Below are 12,315 nucleotides of genomic sequence, written 5' to 3'. Positions count from 1 at the left end.
ATTTTCCCTTTCTCTCTCTCTCACATTTTCTCCTCTGTATTTATAGATTGTTGTGAGGATTAAATGAGTTAATATAGCTAAGTTACTTTGCAAGGAGCCTGGCACACAGCAAATACGCAATAAATATTTGTTGAAAAATACAAATTATTAATGCTTATTATCATGTAACATAGCAACACCTGTTTGGATTAAACCTCCTGGAGTTGCAAAGTCTCTGTTCTCTATAGTCTCATTAAACTTAATCATTAATCTTGATGAATTTCTCTGCCTCCTCCACCTCTTACCAAGTAAAAAGGTAGGTGAAATTACTGGTTGCTTACCAGGTGTTCTAAAGAAAGCACTTACCAACTTTAAACACTGCAGTCCTATGAAGAAATATAATTTACATTGTAACGCAGGACACTGTAACCCACTCACTCACACTTAATACTGTACAAATATTTCATGAAATAATACTTATCCTCACGTTTTGCTATGAACTCTGAAGCTTTTGCCCTATTCTATTTAAGTGATTTGAAAACAACAAAATGTTGGTTGTGCCCCACTATTATTAATTTCATTACCTACTGATGGGTTCTAACCTATATATTATGGCCATTGGCACATAGCATATTAAACAAATCTCAGATCACGAATTGTTTCAAGTGTGGTGCTATAAGAATATGGCATATGTCATTTCTATACAGGCCAATTCGGCTATAGATCAGAAAGCCACTTCATAAATATGGCCTCACCACCCTATATGAGAGGCTTCATAAATTCTTTCAGTGAGATAGGGGGAAACTAGGGGAAATACATGTAGAGTAAATATTGTGGTTTTAGGTACCCTAAGAAACAAAGTGCCTTGGGGGGCCTGGGTGGCTCAGTCAGCTAGGCACCTTACTCTCAATTTCGGCTCAGGTTGTGATCTCAGGGTCCTGGGATTGAGCGCCCATTCAGGCTCCCTACTCAGCTGGGAGTCTGCTTGAGGATTCTCTCTCCCTCTTCCTCTGCCCCTCTGCCTACTCTCTCTCTCAGATAAATAAATCTTTAAAAAAGAAAAAAAGAATAAAAGAAACAAAGTGCCTCATTTGTTTGAAGCTAGATGGACCTAGGCTGGAATTTCAACTTCACAGCTTACTACATTGTATTTTTGAGCAAGTTATTTAAACTTAGTTTTGGAGTCTTGATTTTTTGATTTGTTAATTTTGATTTTTGATTTGATTGTTAAAAGTAATAGGCAAATATATCTATTTTGACTAAGTTGTGAGCATTAAATGAGAACACATACCCAAAGGCCAGCAAAGGTCCAGCAAAGTATTGGGCACAAGAAGGCTCTCAGAATGCATTTCTTGCTTCCTCCGATGGAATACAAACTGCAGAATTCACAGCTATTATTTAGGTTCTGTGTTTTATATTTTTGGAGAAAAGCTAAGGCTGGGTAGAATACTTAACTATGGTGAAACCCTATTATTTTTTTAATGCAATTTAATTTCTACAACCAGGTATTGTCCTGACATTCTACTTAATAATATTTAATAGTTATTAATTGTTCTGGGATGTGGATATGAACTATGAAACAATTTTGTTTTGTCGGGTCAGCTTTCATATAATGGGATTTGTACTGACTTCCCAATTAGCAACTCAATTGTAGGAAAAATGTGTGTAGAGGAGAAGAACATTTCTAACTGCTGTGTTGCTAAATAATTTAAACAAAAACTACGTGCAAATACACGTACTTTTTTTCCTTGGGCCAAATGTTTAAGGTTATCAGAGATCCAGTGCTTCAGGCAGGTAGCATTTTCCACAATAGGTTAGCTAGCTCTTAAGGAGTCAAAAGGTAATTGCCGAAGATGCTACGTTGATTAAGACTATCTCATAGAATCGATTCTCTAGAATGGGGCTGGTTATCTTAAATTCCTTTAAGGTCAGGATTATGAAAGCGTGTGAATGAGGGGAAGGGGGGCGCGACACCTTTTTTCCACTCTCGGGTGCCAGCCGCCGCCAACCACCGCCAACCACCGCCAACCACCGCTGCTGCCGCACCCACGTGGCAAGTCCAGATAGCTCAGCGCCGGGCGGGGGCCGCCGGGCCCACCTCTCCCTCCGCTCGCCGGCCCTTCCCGCCCGCCGGCCGGGCGCCCGCTCGGTCCTCCACCGCCAGGGGGCGGGCGCGGCTCCCGGCGGCGGGGGCCCATTGGTCGCGGCGGGGAAGCGGGGAGGAGGCCCAGCGGCGAGTGAGTTGGCTTCCTCCTGGCCACTTTGGGGGTGAGGGGAAGCCGGAGGAGCCCGGGAGGAAGCGGAGGAGGGAGCGGGAGGCGGCGGCCGCAGTGGGTGCCGTCGGCCTCCGGTAGGACTGACCGCTGAGAGGCCGGAAGGCAGGCGCGAGGCCGGTGAGACGGACGGGGAGGCGGAGGGAACCCCGGCGGAGGGCGGGGAGGGATGGTGGGCGTCTAGGGGGAGTCGGGCAAGCACCTTCACCTTCATCCTCCGCTCACGCGGCCCCCGCCGGCTGGGGGCGGGCCCCGGGGCGCGCCGCGGTGGTCGTGGCGCATCCTGCGGGGGAGGGGCGGGGGGGGCGAGCGCGGGCAGGACCGGGGCCCCCGGAGCACGGTTGGTGGGGGTTCGGGCCGCCGCCGCGGCGGTGCTTCCCGTGCTCGGCGTCTCCCTGCCCGGGTCCGCGGAGGGCGGGGCGGCGCCTGCACCTGGCGCTCGGCTCGGCGCCCCAGCCGGGGCTGCATCTGGGTGCGTGCTTCGCTGGGGCCCCGGCTCGCCGTCGGAAACCCGGGCCCAGTGCTCTGAAGAGGCGAGGGTGGAACTGGATGTTGCATTTGTACTCTGTGGAGGGCCGTCTTGGCTCACTTGTAAAGTTTTAGCGTCTCCTAAACTGGAGGTACTTCTCAGTTTTAAAATTCATCCAGCTCATTGATATTGGGTGTCATTGATGAATGTGCTGTTCCTTCTTTCTTTTTCTTCCCCATTTTCTTCCCCGTCCTCAAAATTCTCTCCTGTGTACCATGGTTAGTGACCCTAGATCTAAATAATATAATGACAAATTGATGATTTGAGGTTGAGATCTACCAGCTGTGTTTCATCATCTCCCCCACCCTACTTTTTTTAAGTTTCATGTAATAGAAAGCTGCTGTCTAATCGACAGAACCTTTTGTTTTTATTTTCTTTAGTCAGAAATATATAGATACAAGATATACTAGGTAATTTTAGATTGCTTACTGGGCACTGTGCTGTATGCTTTCATATGCACATTTATTGCTCACAAGCCAAAGAGTAAGCCCTTTTATCGGTCTTTCTGATTTTTACAGTTGAAAATGTGAAGTCTTCTAGAGGTTAAGTAAAGGTTGACGGTGACAGTAGATGCCAGACCCCTTGGACCCTTGACTACCTTGTGGGGTTAGTGGTATGCAGTCAGATTTACCAAGTTTTTGGAAACGTTGCTGATATTCATACCGTGCATTATGGAGTACAAAGAGATCTCCATTTTAACTTAGAAAATAAATAGTTTATGCTCTTCAACAAGAAATTGGCAGAATCGGCATCAGTTTGGGTCATATCATTAATTGTACCTCTTTCTAAAGGCTGCCAGTCTCGAGTTCTTTAGCTGTTTACTGAAGTTACCACCCGCCCCCCCCATTTTATACAGGTGTTAGAAGCTTTGTTTCACAAATTCCATGTAATGTTTTCTCAGCTCGCTGAAGACTAGCGTTTCTTGATAGTGAGAAATAAAGAGTCCGATGCAGTGATTCTCAACCAGGGGATCTCTTAGAATCAAACACAAATGAGGCTTTTTAAAAAGGCCATAGGCCACAGGCCTCCATCCTCCAAAATCCCCATGGGAGGGGACTTTTGTTTCAAAAGGGAATCAGAATAAGACTGAGCACCCCTGGGTTAAAGTGGCTTTCAAAATAAACTTAATAGATATTTTATTACAATTACAAAATTTGGATTGCTACCTTAAGCATTGGTAATTAATCTTTCATAATTAATGAAGATACATTAATGAGGGAAGGTAATTGGAGAGAGGGACAAAGGGTTAAGAGATTGTTGAATGGCAAAAACTGGTAGTCTCGGTTTTGGGTCATCAGTCTTTTTTTTTTTTTTTTTTTTTTTACCACATATGTCCCTGCAACTTTTTCTCCCTAGCACACAAAAACTCACCAGGGGCCATCAGTGGATGACTAAACAAAATGTGGAATGCATCCATACGTGGAATATCATTTAGTCATAAAGTCAATGAAGTATTCTTACATGCTGTCCTACGGATGAACTCTAAAACATCATGCTGAGTCAAAGAACTGAGACATAAGAGATCACATCTTATAGGACTCCATCTATATAAAATATCCAGAACAGGTAAATCCACAGGGACAGAAAGCAGACTAATGGTTGCCAGGGGCTCAAGGGAAGAGGGGATGGGGAGTAACTGTTTAATGGGTATGAGGTTTCCTTCTGGAATGATAAAGTGTTTTAGAACTGAACAGAGGTGATGCCTGCACACCACTGTGAATGTATTAAATGCCACTGAGTTGTACACTTTAACATAGTAAATTTTATGTTAAATGAATTTAATTTCCTAAAGAAAGAAATCAGAAAAAAACTCACCAGAGTAAAACTGGAAAAATCATAAAGAGTAGATGAAAAATTAATTGGATTAGAAATAAGGGAAATGTAAGTCATCTTAGAACAGCTTCAATCAAATGGAGGAGGCCAATGAAAAAGAGAATGAAAATACCAGTGGGGTAAGCAGTGGAAACTTAGAAGAACTGGAACACTTAATTTCCTCCTCTGAAAGTCAGCTGACTGTATTTTAGGAGCTGAATAAAAGTCACAAAACCTCTTAAAGTTTAAATATCTTAGGAATCTTGCTCAATCTCCCCAAATTAAGAAAATAAGGCCTTGCATGGAATTAAATAATTTGGTTAATGCCATTCATGAATCAACTAAATGCAGAACTATTGCTTAAAAGCCAGATACATGATCCCAAGGACAGGAATCCTTGTGAACTAAGTACCAAACAAACGTATGTTACTATCCGAAGCTCTGAGCTAGCTGGATTTTTGTGAGACCTGGGGTCAAAATTTGTTGGTTCTTGGGTCTTGCACCTTTCAGCTTTAAGAATGTTAAATGTATTTAGTTTTATTTTTGCCCTTGTTCTCAATGATAGGTATTTTTGTCAGTCCATCTCTCTTTTCCTGGATGGTACAGTGTGGGATTAAGTGGTTTACATTACAGCTGTTTAACCCGCAGTTGTAGAACTCGGAAGGAGCAGGCTGAACTGTCATTTTCTGTTTTTGGCATGTTGGTGCTCCCAGTTACAGAAATCTGATCACCATTTGATTTCTTCCACTGGATTATAACTTTTTAAGCGAAATTCTGCTTTGGCGGGTGAGGAAAAACTGCAAGAAAACATTTGGGTAATTTTGAATCTAATACTGTTGTAACCATTGCAAACAAGAGTTCTCTCTGCTCTGTTCCTCAGTACTTGTCTCCAGATTTATTCACTGCCTGCTTTTCCCTCCTCACCCCAACAGGAGATCTGGCCCAGAGTCAGGCTGATTTCCATTCATTGTTAAGGAAATAATGAAATTCTTGTTTTTTAAGTTTTACTTTGGGCTTTTTTGGCCTTGATGTGTCTCACCAGCCCCCCCCCCCGCCAATCTCCAAACTTCTCTGTGTGTTTGGATTGCTGTACTGTAGATCTGAAGTTCTCAGATCTGAGTGAGAGTGAGAACCACCTGGGGAGCTCATTAAACATGCAGGAGTTTTAATCCTCCTAGGGATTCTGGGCTCAGGAATTTGCATTTTAAAAAGCCCACCAATAATCGTGGTGTCTGTGCTGTGGGTTACATTGTAGTTAGGGCTTCAAAGAACCAGATACGCTGTTTCATTGAATCTAAGATATTTGTAAGGTACACCATTATTTTATATACTACCATGGGGGAAAATGTGATTGTAAACCTCATCCTAGTTTAAGACATGTTATAATGGACATGTTAGAATGAGGGAAGTAGGGGCGCCTGGGTGGCTCAGATGGTTAAGCGTCTGCCTTCGGCTCAGGTCATGATCCCAGGGTCCTGGGATCGAGCCCCACATCGGGCTCCTGGCTCAGCGGGGAGCCTGCTTTTCCCTCTGCCTCTGCCTCTTCCCCTGCTCATGCTCTCTCTCTCTATCTCTGTGTCTCAAATGAATAAATAAAATCTTTAAAAAAAAAAAAAAAAGAATGAGGGAAGTAGTGTATACCTTACAATCAATAAAATCATCTCAGATGCCCCAGGAACCACAGGCCGCTCTTAAGGTAAATGATTATTATGAGTCATGGAAGCTATGAGATGTGTAGCATTTCTTCAGATCTTTTACCATGTAAAGTGTTTGTTTACAATACGATTTAATGTAAGGTGTCCTTACCTGACATTTATTTGTAATGAAGATTATACTGATGACTTGTTTTAAAATGCAAGGTAGCTGGATGGAAGGCTGTAATGCACTCCAGTTTGGCCCCATATCATTTTCATCCTATGCATTTCCAGTCATTTATGTGTTGATAGTTCAGTTCAGAAGTCTTATTTCTAGTTTCTTTGTACTTTAGTGATTTCCAGTTTGTAATTACTGAGATATTAATGTAATGTCACATTGACATCATGTGTGGCTTGATCATTTGATTTCTATCTATCTTATCACCCTTTTTCTTTTAGAGAGTCCCTCTTGATGCCAGGAGGTGATACTATGCACGTATACCAGCCATCTACTGTCCGATCTTGAGTAGTTACAGGATATAGTGGTAATAATCAGGGTAAACAGCAGTGTGTCTCTGAATAAACCTGAACTCTGGCTGCCAACTCAAGAAGGGCCTTTGTGGCATATCAGGTACTGAATGACAGAATGCCCGTGGGTTCCAACAAACCTTTCTCCACTAATGAGAATTCAGCAAAGAGCAACCCCACCTACTTATGGTGCTTCCTTCAGTGGCATCATCTTAGAAAATGAAATATTTTTGTCAGGAAGAGGTTGGTTAGCCCTGTTAGATTTGGGAGGGGAAGCAGAACACATGTCCATTTAGTTTTTAATCACATGAAGTGTTTACAGAAAATGTGGTTAAAAAGCTTGTTGATCAACTGAAATATTTCCGAAATCTGATACCTCAAATTTCTGAAGAGGTAAGAACTTTAGATCTCTAGCTAATTCACATTGGTTGAAGGAGTTGGACTAGGGAATCCTTAACACTGAGATGAATCATGTTGAAATACATTTGCTCTTAGGATGTAGTGTGGGTGGTCTGCCAGGTGTGGTTACTTCTCCCTCCGTTGAGTCTTTGGGGTGAGGTTGATCTAGGAGAGGCACGGGCATGATTTTACTTAGCAGGGCACCTTCGCTTTTGTACATGGAGAGACAGGTTGATTGTTACAGTTATACTTTGTCATATTTCATTGTTAGAAGAAAGGCATTTTATCTAGCTGCTGTAGATCAGGTAGAAGTTTTCAAAGGGTTGCTCTCTCCATTCCCTGCCTGGAGAACCAACTAAAAACAAGGTGTAGGTATTTATGGTGGACTGTGGAGGAAAGCAAAATTCACCCAGAACAATCCCAGTATGCTTCATATTAAGCATTGGTTAGCATTCTGGAGGGGAGTTAGAAACACTTTCTGGCTCATCTGTGCTTTTTCATAGTATGCTTTTAATTCTGTTTGTTTTTTAGCCATAATTAGCTACTAATCCTCTTTTTAATGTATTTTGAATATGATGCATTACAAAATAAGAAAAGCCATTTGATGGTAGTTCAAATAGTAAAAAATCTAGGCATAGATTATATCCCTCTCTTCCCAACGTTTTCAATAGGAAATTAAAATTCTTTTCTGAAAGACTTACTTATTGGTACCCTTGAGCCATTATTTAAGTTTTGGTCTGTTGCTTTACAGTCTCACCTTTTTGAAAGCTGCTTTGCAGAAGGAGTAGTTACATTCATGTTTTTCCTCAGTGATCATTTGAAAAAAATGGTTATTCTTGACATTATAGAATCCATACAGATCTCCTCTCCCCATTCCCAGGAGTGTGTGGATTTTTTGCTCCTTTTTTCTTCTAGTCAAAAGAAGGTTAGTTTGGTCCTTTAAAAACCTGGGATACTTTTCTAATTGTTAGGTAGTCATTTAAAAAATTGGGGTGCCTGGGTGGCCAGGTCGGTTAAGCGTCTGACTCTTGATTTCCGGTCAGGTCATGATCTCAGGGTTGTGAGATCGAGCCCTGTATTGGGCTCTGCACTGAACTTGGAGCCTGCTTAAGATTCTCTCCCTCTGCCTCTCACCCCCACCCCTGCTTGCATGCACTCTCTCTTTCTCTCAAAGAAAAAAAATTTTTTTCCTTTAATTATTACCAGGTTAAACCTACCCAGTTTTTAAAAGGTGTGTAACGTGTGTATGTTGAAGTGGTAGACTCTTTTAAATAGATGCATTTTCTAGGATTGAGAATCAGAGTGGCCTACTGGTACTGAAATACTTTCTGAAGTTAGTAATCGGTTTTTTTTTCTATTAAGCATTTAGTTTTAATAACACCAAATTCTATTAAATTCACAATATTCATAACACAATGAGAGCAGCTCAGATGTCATAATCAGTTTTTAAATGTTCTGGTGCTTTCAAATGAATGCAGTCTTCTCACCCCTCTTCATTTTGTTATTTCAAAAATGTATCCAGCCTGGCAAGGGTGAGTGTGCGGTGAGACAGGGTACTTGATAGCAGTCTGCAGCTACTATAGTGATAGTTTGTTGTTGTTTTTTTTTTTTTTTTTTAGAGTAAGGATTTTGAAAGCTTAATATTTGCAATTTTAAAAGTTGATCAAACATCGGATACACACCCACCCCCTTTAAGCCTATCACAAAAATAATCACTTTTAAATACCTATGTAAAGAAAACAGTAGTGTCAGTTTTCTTCACCAACATAATTTTACAGTTATTGAAATGGGTTGTAATAACATTAATTTTTATCCATTTCTTTATACCTGCTCAGATTGCTTTGGAAAACATTCCAAAGTCTAGATTATACCCGTTTTTGCTGTAGATGGATTGCTTCATTTATAGGAAGGGAAGGATTTTTTTTTTCCTTCTTTTTCAAGAGGATCCATTATGTTGTTCCTCATGGAGTATCTGCTTCTTCCCGTGGAGACCAGGGGAGTAAGAAACTGTATGATGAACGCATACAGAACACAAAATTTAGGGTTGTTTCATCTGTCTTACATCTGTAGTAGTACTTCTGAGAGGACCAATAGAAGCCTGGTGGAACTTATGTCCTGCAAATAACCCTGCAAGAAATGTTGAAATATTAGAGCATGGTCTATTTTAAAAGTTTTTTTTTTTTTTTTAGTTTAAATTTTACTTTTGATTTCTCTGTCTCAGGTTGTCAAATAACGACCCATGGGTCACTGTGGCTCATGAGCCAAGATAGATTTTTATGTTTTTAAGTGATTGGGAAAAAAGTCAAAAGAAAAGTATTATTTGGTATCATGAAGACTTTATGAAATTCGAATTTCAGTGTTCATAAATAAAGCTTTATTGTAACACAACTGGGCCCATTTGTTTACGTATGTCTATGGCTGCTTTCCAGGTACAACTGCCAAGCAGAGTAGTTGCCATGGGGACTGTATGTATGGGCAACAAAACCTAAAATATTTACCGTCTGGCCCTTTTACAAAAAAGTTTGCCAACATTTGCTCTGTTTTGTTTGCATAAGTGTGGGTATTTTTCGCGAATTGTTTTTAACGCCATACTTCTGTTTGTAACCTACAGGAGAGTCACTCACCCTCATGACCATTAGGTGTAGAGTCGTTTTGTTTTCAGTGTTTCCTCATTTCCCTCTTTAACTGCTCTAGGACTGAAGATGTAATCTCTCACGTTCTGATTTTGAGGAAACCTGTTACTAGGCTGGGTTCTCTAGAGATACTGCACTGAGAGAGATAAAAGACCTAAGACTGATCGGTAATCATGAGGAATTGGCTGCTGTGGTTGTGGAGGCTGAGAAGCCCCAGGCGGCTGGGGGAGCCAGTGAGTCTTCCTCCAGCCGCAAAACGGCGGAGCCCGCGTGTGAGTTTCAGTCCTGATTCCAAGGCAGCTGAAGATGACGTTCCAGGCAGAAGACTGTGTGGGCAGGGAGAGCGAATTCTCCCTTACTCAGATTTTTTTGGTTCTGTTCAGACCTCCAATTGGATGAGGCAGATTTTTGTTGGGGAGAGCCACCTGCTTTACTCAGATGTTAGGCTCATCCAGAAACGCCCTCACAGATGATCCCGTAATAATGGTTAAGCAGATATCTGAGTATTCCATGGCCCAGTCAAGTTGACACATGAAATGTAGCCATCACAGGGCCTAAATGTACTGAAATCTATCTGCTTGCACTGACCTTTGTTTCTCTGCGTCCTTGTGAAAAGCCCTAGTGTGCATGAGTATTACAGTCATCCGAACTTCACTCCGTTGATGCATGTGACATTGCCATTTGACCAGCACCGAATTAAAGTTGGATTGAATTAAGTGATGGTTTCTTTATATTTGCAGAGAAGGATTTATAGTACTTTCTTCCGGTTTAGTTGATTGTGGCTTGTTAATACTGAATCCATCAGTGGGTGTTTTTGTATGCTTCATTTTCTTCTATCCGTTCTGTCTTGGAGGGGTGTTTTAATACGTGTGCTTAATCATTTTGATGAACTCTCAAATCTCTGGAGTGGCTAGTTGGCAGCAGAGGTTAACAAATTCCCGAGCAATTTACAAAAGCCACATTGATTGGCATGGAATTTGGTCAGCAAGTTGCTTCTATTAGAGTATGTCAGTGAGCTGCTGAGGTGAGAGGGAAGTGTATTTGTACTATCAGCTTCTTACCCTTTGTATGACTTGAGACAAACCCTTTGACTTCATTTCTAATGCCATCAAAACATGCACTACACCTAGGGGGCTGCTGGGAAGATTACATAAAATAAGAGTGTGTACAAAAAGCACTGCTGAGTGCATTACCTAGTTTATTTTAATTGACAAGACCTTCCCCTCTGGTAAATAATTGTTTTTATGGCTTATTTAGTTGATGTAGAATGGTGTTCTTGTCGTGCACGTGTTGTAACTCAAGTCTACTTCTCAAGGAGAGAATGAAAGTATCACTTGACCTCTGGTTTTATCTGTTGTTCTCAAATTGATTAATTCTAGGTTGAGGCCTGTTGATTCAGGCCTGATTTAAAAAAAAAAACTTGACCAAATTAGAGCAAAGTAGGTAGTTGGGTTAAAGAAAATGTTTAAATGACAAGGTATTCAAAGAAATTCAGGATGTCAGTCTGAGATCCTAATGTGGGCTCTCTTCTGCAGTCTAGGTCACATACTTACTGTTCCGTGGCCCAGGGGCATCGTGGTGGCCCTCCTTGCAGCAGACTCTCAGATGATTGTGCGCTTCTACACATTAGCAGCCTGATTGGGTTTGAGCATTTATTTAAAACACTGAAACTTGTTGTTTTGACTTAGACTACATTCTTGGGAGCAAAGGTACTATCAGAGGTTTTTTTGGTTTTGTTCCTTTTTTTAAATTTTATTTTATTATGTTATGTTAGTCACCATACATTACATCATTAGTTTTTGGTGTAGTGTTCCATGATTCATTGTTTGCGTATAACACCCAGTGCTCCATGCAATACGTGCCCTCCTTAATACCCATCACCAGGCTAACCCATTCTCCCACCCCCCTCCCCTCCAGAACCCTCAGTTTGTTTCTCAGAGTCCATCGTGTCTCATGGTTCATCTCCCCCTCCGATTTCCCCCCCTTCATTTTTCCCTTCCTACTATCTTTTTTTTTTTTTTTTAACATATAAAGTATTATTTGTTTCAGGGGTACAGGTCTGTGGTTCATCAGTCTTAACAATTTACAGCTCTCACCATAGCACATACCCTCCCCAGCGTCTATCACCCAGCCACCCCATCCCTCCCACCCCCCACCACTCCAGCAACCCTCAGTTTGTTTCCTGAGATTAAGAATTCCTCATATCACTGAGATCATATGATACTTGTCTTTCTCTGATCGACTTATTTTGCTTAGCATAATACCCTCTAGTTCCATCCACATCATTGCAAATGACAACATTTTGTTGTGTTTTTTTTTTTTCATGGCTGCATAATATTCCATTGTGTATATACACCACATCTTCTTTATCCATTCATCTGTTGATGGACATCTTGGCTCTTTCCATAGTTTGGCTGTTGTGGACATTGCTGCTATATACATTGGGGTGCCTGTGCCCCTTCGGATCACTACATTTGTATCTTTATGGTAAATACCCAGTAGTGCAATTGCTGGGTCATAGGGTAGCT

General features: G+C 41.5%; 1 protein-coding gene across 1 annotated transcript in view; it reads left to right on the top strand.

The window, feature by feature from the left end:
- Nucleotides 1–2,176: 2,176 nt before the first annotated feature.
- FAM3C (FAM3 metabolism regulating signaling molecule C) overlaps nt 2,177–12,315 on the top strand; it is a 51,841-nt gene continuing 41,702 nt past the window's right edge. Inside the window, exon 1 of the mRNA XM_021699295.2 lies at nt 2,177–2,372. The gene's annotated coding sequence lies outside the window, so the exon portion shown is untranslated. The remainder of the gene's footprint in view (nt 2,373–12,315) is intronic.

The sequence above is a fragment of the Neomonachus schauinslandi genome, chromosome 12 (genome assembly GCF_002201575.2).
Source record: "Neomonachus schauinslandi chromosome 12, ASM220157v2, whole genome shotgun sequence".
Classification (NCBI taxonomy): domain Eukaryota; kingdom Metazoa; phylum Chordata; class Mammalia; order Carnivora; family Phocidae; genus Neomonachus; species Neomonachus schauinslandi.
The sequence above is the reverse complement of the archived record's forward strand: the minus strand, read 5'-3'. Positions and strand labels throughout refer to the sequence as shown.